Source organism: Haemorhous mexicanus, chromosome 2 (genome assembly GCF_027477595.1).
Source record: "Haemorhous mexicanus isolate bHaeMex1 chromosome 2, bHaeMex1.pri, whole genome shotgun sequence".
In the NCBI taxonomy this organism is placed as follows: Eukaryota; Metazoa; Chordata; class Aves; order Passeriformes; family Fringillidae; genus Haemorhous; species Haemorhous mexicanus.
The window spans coordinates 33792974-33801602 of record NC_082342.1 but is presented as its reverse complement, the minus strand read 5'-3'; positions in this window follow the sequence as shown (position 1 = coordinate 33801602).

Genomic DNA, 8629 nt, shown 5'->3' with positions numbered 1-8629 from the left:
GGCAGGTCACTAGTCCTGGCTTCCCTGTCTGCAGAGACATTTTCCTATGAGGTTCAGACTGGAGGGAGCTAGAGACCTGGCTAAAGTCTCTTTAACTTGGCACTGAGTTTTATGTTTTGTGTTTGCATGAAACATTTTTATCTTTACAAACTGCAAGGATTGACATTTGTCTGCACAAGAACAGCACGTTTTTATGTTAAATTTACTTGAAAAACTTAAAGCAAAAAAAGATGTGCTTTTGAGCACATCTGACTCAATAGAAACACAAGAGCATCCTGAATATGTCAATTATGCTGCTACAGCCTCTAAATTTGCTTTGGCTCATGTCTCACTTCTGAATCATTCTACATTTCAGAGCTGCAGTGCTGCAAGAGCTGAGATCACTGTCCCTCACACCTGCCCTCAAGCCCTAGCTAATTAAGCACCAGTTACATGAGCTGTTCAGAGCCTGGGACCCCACTGGGCAGCTCCAGTGCCACCAGTCAAGGAGGATGTTATGTTCTCCTTCTTACTCATGCCTGGCCTCATACTGAATTGGTGTTCAAATTTTCATGGCCTTAGGTGCAGTTAGGCTATGAAACCAAGGCAGCAGAGCTGGGAGGTGTCAACATCTCTTCTAGGATTGTTGGACCTGAAGGCCTGGCAGAAAACACAGTGTGGGTGCTGGTGTGGGTGGCAGTGGGGGTCTGTGTAGCTGTTGGGAGTTTCACTGGCTGAGCACTTCACACTTGTTCTCATTGATTTCAGCTGCTTCTGAAGGTGTCTGGGATCTTTCCTACAAGGTGCCTAGAGGCCATAATAAACCAGTGTAGTCACTTGCACTACAAAGTCCCTCTAGGCAGCAGTTGGGGAGGAAGGTGGTGTCACTCCTGGGAGCAGAGCCACCCCCCATCCCCCAGCTGGACCAGTGAGTGGGGCAGCACGGAGGGAGTCACCTCCCTGGGGGCAGGAGGGGGACCCAGGGGCAGAGGAGCTGAGGGAACTTCAGGGTCTCACTCCCTGTGGTTTCAGAGCAGCAGCACCTCTGAGGGAGCAGCATATGTCCCCCACAAAACATGTGGCACAGATGTGACTTGGCATCAAACCAAGCCTGGCTGGTTTGGTACTGTTTTGTTCCAGACCGGGCCCAAACGCTCACTGTTACCTGACAATGCTGAGTATGGTTTTGGTTAATTACTCAAAGATTGTTAATACAGTTGTTTTAAGAAAAAGGTTTAGATAGTACTGTTTTATAATATTTCTCCCTTTTTTTTTTTAAGCCTCAAACAAATGCCCTGCTTTGTTTAAACATTTGTAGGGCTGTTGTGATTGCTGCTCTTGATACTAATGGCTTAATCAAAAGACATTTTAAGAGCAAAAAAACTGGAAAAATAATGCCGTTTGAAGGATAAGAAGCAAAGTAGCTGAAACATTCCCACATTGCAACATTTCCACTCTGTTCCCCCTTTTAACCCCTTTGTTCAGCGTGTTAATTCTTTCATCATAACTTGAATTTGAATCTGCCTCTCTTAAAGCACAATACTTTTCTCAGACTTTTCTTTTGGTGACTTCTTTTGGGGATTTTCTACATTTTTTTCTTTGCTTTCTGTGAGACTATGCTGTAATCTAGTTAGATCACTGTGCTTGCTTGGTGTCACAATGACCTTGTACTCTTTATAAATATTGTTAATGAGTCTGCAAAAGAAAAGTGGTTTTTTTCCCTGCCAACACACATGGCTTGCTGAACTGAAAGTAGGAAGGGGAAAGGAAAATTTATTCCAAAAAATCAAAAATGTGCTCCTGCTTTCTGGGGGTTTTAGGTGTGTCATACTGTGCTGATAAATTCTGTAAGGGGTAAAATAACTTCCCATTGAGGGAACATAGCCAAATTTCATTTGAGTGATCATAAAAAGGAAAAAAAAGAAAAGCATTCATTTTCTCTTTTTCCACTGTTCTCAGCCTAAGGCTGGTCAAAACTGGTACTTTGCTGTACATAGCAGCCATCCAGAGCCACAAAAAAAGTAAGTTAAGACCCCTCAGGGCAGAAAGTTGTAAGGGGATCTATGGTAACACCTACCTAAAAAGACCGGGGGAGGGTCTAGAAAGCCTGCAAACCTTAAATAACATTCATAAGTGTTTCCTAGCTGCCTTCAATTTTTCCTTCTGTAAATGTAATTTAGGACACAGCTTCACATGTTAAGTGGTTTTGGTTCGTGAAGGAAGGGAACAGAGGGCCCCTTCTCTTAAATTACTCAGAGTAATAAAAGCCCAACTTATTTTACTGTGCAAAATTTTTCAGTAAGATCAGTGAAAGGTAAAAATTAAAATCTGTGTCACAGCCATAACATAAATTTCTCTCTCCCCTCCTCTTTTAGTTTTTTTTTTTTTACTATTTTTTTTTCTTTTTATCTGAGTAGAAAAAAAAAATTGTAAGGGTCAAAAAATGAATGGGCTTAGTTTCCAACAAAGCAGTTTAGGACAAGCTGTTGATCATTCTTGTGAGGTGGATTTTTCTGCTCATACATCCTTCCTGGAGTCCTTCACACCATCAGGCCCTCAAAGAGAAGTATAGTTTGACACTTATGCCAAGAGGAAGATGAAACTGGAAAAAATGATCCGTCACTGTTGCCAGCACTCCCACAGTCTCCTGGGTCTCACTTGTAGGATTTTACTTCCCCTTTTGCCAGAAAAAGGTGTGATCAGTGTAGGCAGAAGGGAAGGCCTGGACAATATTGCCACATCTACCACTTTTAATCTCATTCCAACATAGTCTCTTGGAATGTAGTAGACTCCGCTGCTCTCACACATCCTTCACAAAGCCCAGCCTAGCTTCTGTCTCTTGTCTTCAGGTTTAAAAGGCATTTGTGGTTACTAGCCAAAGCAATTTCCCTGACTGTGTGGCTACAAGTTATGGAAAATACAGCTAATTCTCATCCAGCCTTATGCTGCTGTGCATTTCCCACCCCCAAAGTGCCTGTCTGTGCCAGGCATGTGCTACCAACTGAAAGAGATGTGAGAGTCCAGCATCAGAAATGGAAGGTGGAGTTTTATCCCTATTCAATACGAGTTTTCACTTTGAAGAAATAAGTTTGCATATAAAATTACAGCAAGGTTACACTCCAGATCCACCATGTCGAAGTCCCCTGCAATAAAGGATCTTAACTACTGTTGATGTCATCTGTGGTATATTTTCTCCCAGAAAGGAGGGGAGGGTTATTATAATGCTTGCTATTTTTTTGGTACTTGAACTGTTTCCCCTTCTCTTTAACAAAAGCTATGAGGACTTTTTATGGTGGTTGTTGCCACAGCACCGAGCTGTCTGAAGTCTTTAAAATCTCAAATCACGTTTAACCAGTTTGGGTCATGCATAGCATCTTAATCTAAATGTGCATATGGAGAAAACACTCCCCCACCACTGGAAAACTCATCTGGTCCTACAGAGATGTGGTCCCTGCATGACATTCCCCGAACTTGCTCCTAGGCAAATTTTCCAAAGAATTCCCACTTAAGTGTAATTTAGAAAACCGCAGGTCCCCATGGCTCCTCTGCCAGTTCAGTTGTCAGTACCTGGGAATACATCCCACTTATCCAGCACTTTGATATTAGGGTTTGACCATAACATTTGGATTGGACTAGGCTCAAGACATATTTTCCATGTTCCTTCCATGGTTTTCACTCATCTTGCTCCACGACCAGTGGATCAGTGCACAGTCTCTTGAGGGAATGGTGAAAGGGTCTTCAATATCTTGTGAGGATGTGGGAGACAAGTAGCGGGTGAGCTGGTAGGGAAAGCTGCCCACAGAACAAGGAATAAAGAAGCTGTTGGGACACCTCTGCAAGGGTCTAAGTTACAGAGAGAGCAGGTGATGGATTTTGGCAGGGGGGAAGAAAGTTAGAGGTTTCCCAGTTGCATTAAATGCAGACAAAGGCTGCCTTAAGGGGGTTATAGGCCCTGGAATATCAAACCTTGAAGACTCTTTGACATATCTAAGGCTGGAAGAAGAATGTAGTGGTCTCCTTTTCCAGTCACCGGCTCTGGTATCTGGGATTCCACCAGCCCAAATGTGCCAGGAATTAAGTCTCCCCAGACAGAGATAACATAGCAGAGCTCTGATCAAGGGACTGATATCAAAGGAGCAAATCTTTCAGCCCCGGGGATGAATCATCAGAGCAGTTTATTCCAACCTTTTCTCCTCCTTTCAAGTATCAGGTTCAATTGCAGCAACGGCAGCACAAAAGGCTTCGTCATTCTAGGTGCTGAAAAGGCAGGGAAAACACAACCAGGAGGAATGGAATTCACAGGTGATACAAGACTGGGAGTGTGTTGCAAATACCACAGAGAACAAAGAAGTGATGTAAAAGGATCCTATCTTGCTTGGGCAGGGAGGAAGAAGAAAAGATGGGGGCTGGTCATACACCTGAGGAGAAAGGATCCCCTAAGTTAAGTATTCAAAGGGAGATGTCTAGAAAGCACAGCATGGGAGGAAAATTAAAAAAAAAAAAAAAAGGTAGAAAAAAGAAATGCACATTTGCCAGCCGAGGTACACCAAATTCAAACAATAGTAATATTATTTTGCAGACATTCAAGCAGTTGACAAAAATCCTTGTAATCATATTTTCCTGCATGGGCAGACTGAGGCTGCATGTGGGCTCAGGAAATGGCCTGTAATTGTACAGCATGGGCCACTCCTTGGCTAGGCAGAAACAGCTTGTCATTGCAAAAAACCTGTGCTTAAAGCTAAAAGGCACTACTAATACTGCCCACAGGCAGGTTAGCCACATGAGGTTAACCCACGTGAGGTTACACGAAGAATGTCACATTCTGTTTTGTATGCCCTGCTAAATGTGGGGATGAGGAGGAAAGAGAAGCCACACAGGCTTCTGGGGAGAGCAGCATGCACAGGAGTATTATAGACCAGCTTCTGCCTGCCAAGCCAGAATCAAACCAGAACTGCAGCATCTCAGCCTCTCTGCTTCTCAGCAATATGTGGATCTAATCTCTGTTTACATCCGGGGGAGATCTGTCTTGTCTGAAGGCATTCCTGCTCAAATTGTCCTACCTCCTAAAAAGCAGGTGAGGACAGGTGGAAAGGGCTGAACGGGAAAGCACAATCCTGGGAACTCTGATGAGAGTAGATGAGGTTGTGTGTCACTTCAGCTCCACCAGTTATTCACAGTCATCTTCACCTGTACAGAGATGACCTGGAGGGCCAAGCTTTGTCTGGGTCCTCTGCCTCATCAGTGTTGGTTATGTCAGCTGGTTATTCAACAGGCTTTCCTGGGACATCAGTCACATCATTGCTGCATCTCAATGAACTATGTTGTCAATGGGCCTGCTTTCCTCATGAAGCTGAATTAGCTCTGCAGATAAAACAGGAGCAAGACCATTGACTCTGCAGAAAGATCATTTATCTCTGAAGCCTGTAGCTCAGGTGCATGCCAGGAGCCACAGAAATGCTGCTGAGCTGTAGTCTGGCTTGGGCTGTGGTTTGGTGTTTAGGGATTTGGGTGGCAGGGAAGGAATTGCATGTTTTGCAGGGTTGTGGCATGGCACTCATATTTCAGAGTGCCCTGTGCTTTGGCACGACACGATTTACCCCTATGAGTTGCCAGCTGTCCTAAAAGATGTTTACTGATAATTACATTGCAGGTGAATCTAAGCTTTGCAGGAATTGTGGGTGCGGGAGTGAATATCAGCCACACACACACACACACACACACACACACATATATATATATATATATATATATATGTATGTATGTATGTATGTATGTATGTATGTATACCCACACATGGCCTCTTTCAGCTGCGAGGCATCTGGGAAACACATGCTGCCAGCATGTTGCCACATAACCAGGCATGTTTCCGTGCCTGGAAAACAGGGTAACACAGTGTCAGCACACTCCAGTGAGGCTGCACTCCATAGCTTGTGTTTCCCCCAGGGCACTGTGCTGTAGCAGGAATGAGGCACCTCAGGAGCAAGGAAGAACTTCATGGCTCAAAAGTAACCAGCTTGTGTGGATGTAATGTTAAACTCATTGGGAAGGCAACTTGGGCGGTGGAGGGGGGTGGGGTTGGGGTTGGTGGCCTTTGAAAATCTCAGGATGAAAAAAAGCGGGAAAGATTTTTTTAATGTAATTATGGTATTCTTTTGGGAAAATACCACACAGTAGAAGGAAGGACTAAGTGTGTTCAGGGGCACAAGAAAATTGTTGATGTACAAGAGAGGATCCAGAGATGACTGGGTAATGCAAGCCCGTCTTCATCCATACTTTCAGTTTACCCATCTCTGTGCTATTTTGGCCCCTTTTTTTGTGATAGCTGGGCCACTGGTGTAGACAAATCACCCAAAGACAGTGCTAGCAAGGAGCATTCAGTCTTTTCAGCTCTAGTAATAGAGGCTTCCTTGTGCAAACACACAGTCTCAGATCTCTGGCTGCTGCTGGAAGAGACCTTGGTGCTGCATTGCACTCTTCCTGCAAGACACCAAGTGCACCAGAGGCAAACCACAGGCTCAGCAGGAATTTTGTGTCCCCTTTGCTACAGAGACCACTGAGAGTTTTGTGTTGGGACTAGGTCATTCAGGGGATCTGGGTGAAAACCTTGACTCTGTCTGTTGCAAAGCTGGGCTTGTGTGTATAGCTGTATGATTAGAGTAATTCAGCTTTTGCCTTTAGTTTCCCTGCAGAAGAAAGGAATTTGCAGATGTGTAAGCTGTGATCAAGGCTGTTAGAAGGCCTGCCTAGATGAGGCTGGGCATGTGGACACTGTACCTTATCATAACACTACTGGCAAGAATCAAGTGATGTCTGTGCAACCAGAGAGTGCTCACACCCACAGCTCACACATCACACGTGTGCTCAGCATGGCTGTGCTCCAAAACCTTCCTGGCAGCCCCCAGTTCAGAGAGACTGGGAGCAGGGGCAGTACAATTGCTGTGGCTCCCAGATCTTCCAGTCAGCTGGCCCTGCAGCTGCCCAGCACTTCCAGTCCGGCAGTGCTTTGCACTGTGCAGGGAGATTATAACCCCTTTCCCTTTTGCCCCTCTTTTGCCTTCTTTCCCTTGCATGTCAGGCATGATAAGGAGAAGAGGAACCACAGTCTGTGTTACGCCTCTGCAGTGTCCTTCATGTCAGGGCACTGCACAAGCAAAGGCACCCAGTACTCTGCACATCCAGGGTGCATCACAGCTTCCCAGGAACTTTGCCTTTTCATGGTCTCTATTTTTAAAGTGTCACTAATGTGTCCTGACCCTGCCTTCAGCAGGACAAAGCATGCTCTCTCAGCTCAGTTTAGTTAATAAAAAGGTTAAGTCCCAGTCAAGGAAAAAAACTGAAGCTGTATTTTCAAGAAACAACACTGTGCAGTAAAACTTTGCTAAAGCCTAATTTCTAGTCAGCCCTGGTGTTTGTGCTTTGGCTGCTCTGTCCTCACATCCACAGTCAGTCAGGAAATGGTCTGTCCAGTCACAAGGAAAAACGTTTCTCTTCCTTTACTTCTACTTTTTTCCCCCATTTTTATTTTCTTATTTATTTCCTTTTTTTTTCCCCAATTACATTTGGAAAAAGAAATCAGACTTGCTCAAAGGAAAACATGGCTCTAAACAGTCTTTTTGGAAACACCAAAACCTTACACTAATATGACACTTTTAGTTTTTCTTTGTGTGTGTGATTAGAGCATGACAGCATACACCATTACCGATGAACTGCATATGATCAGTGTGAATATCACCCTTGAGTCAGAATGAGAAAAAGGAGGAGCATAAAGGTGGTGTGGTGCTGCTCCACAAAAGCTTTGTCTCTTTCACTAAATAAGGAAATATACTGGCAAGTATTTATCTCAACATTTCTGCATGGATAAGTTTTTCTGAGGTGCACAAGCCCCTGCAGGGTTTCAGCAGTGGTGGTGTCTGCCCACACTGCGCTTTGCTGACATTGGCTTTGGCCAGTTCTGTTGGGATCTCATCTTGCACTACCTACCACAGGTAGGAAGATCCCTCTGCTTTGTGCTTATGGCCAGGCTGCTTCTGATTTGCCACTGGGAGACCTTCAGTCCAGCTGAGCCAGCTGTATCTTGCATGCCCATCAGCTTTACCTGCCTGTGGCACTTAAAAGGTCCTGTGCATTTTATCAGTTTCCACTGAGCCCTTTATGCAGGTTGCTCTGAGTGGCAGCTGACAATAAATTCCAATGGCTGATACTCTGTGTAAAATGCACGTTTTGGTTGTGTTTCTCTTTGGGTTCATGTGAAAAATCTCATTCTGCTGACAATTGTGTGTACTGTTTTCTGTTTTTCAGGATGTGAGTAACTTTCTGAAGAAGTTGATTGCTCACATCCTGTGGGGCGGTTGCGATATGGTCTACATGGATCTAAAACACAGACTTAAATATGCCACTTTCATAACCCTATGAAAAAATAAAATAAACCTATGGTGTGCTTAATTGAAATTTTCCCTTTATCTCTCACCACACCCAGCTCCCTCATTGTGGTGGTTGTTACAACTTGACAGTGCTGAATTTACCAAATCAAGTGCAATCTCCGTGCCAATATGATTCAGCTACATGGCTGAAAAACTGCCGTGATGCAGCTGGAGATTGCAGTAGGACAGGTCCCTACTAAAAAAACCACCCCACAATTAATAAGTACACG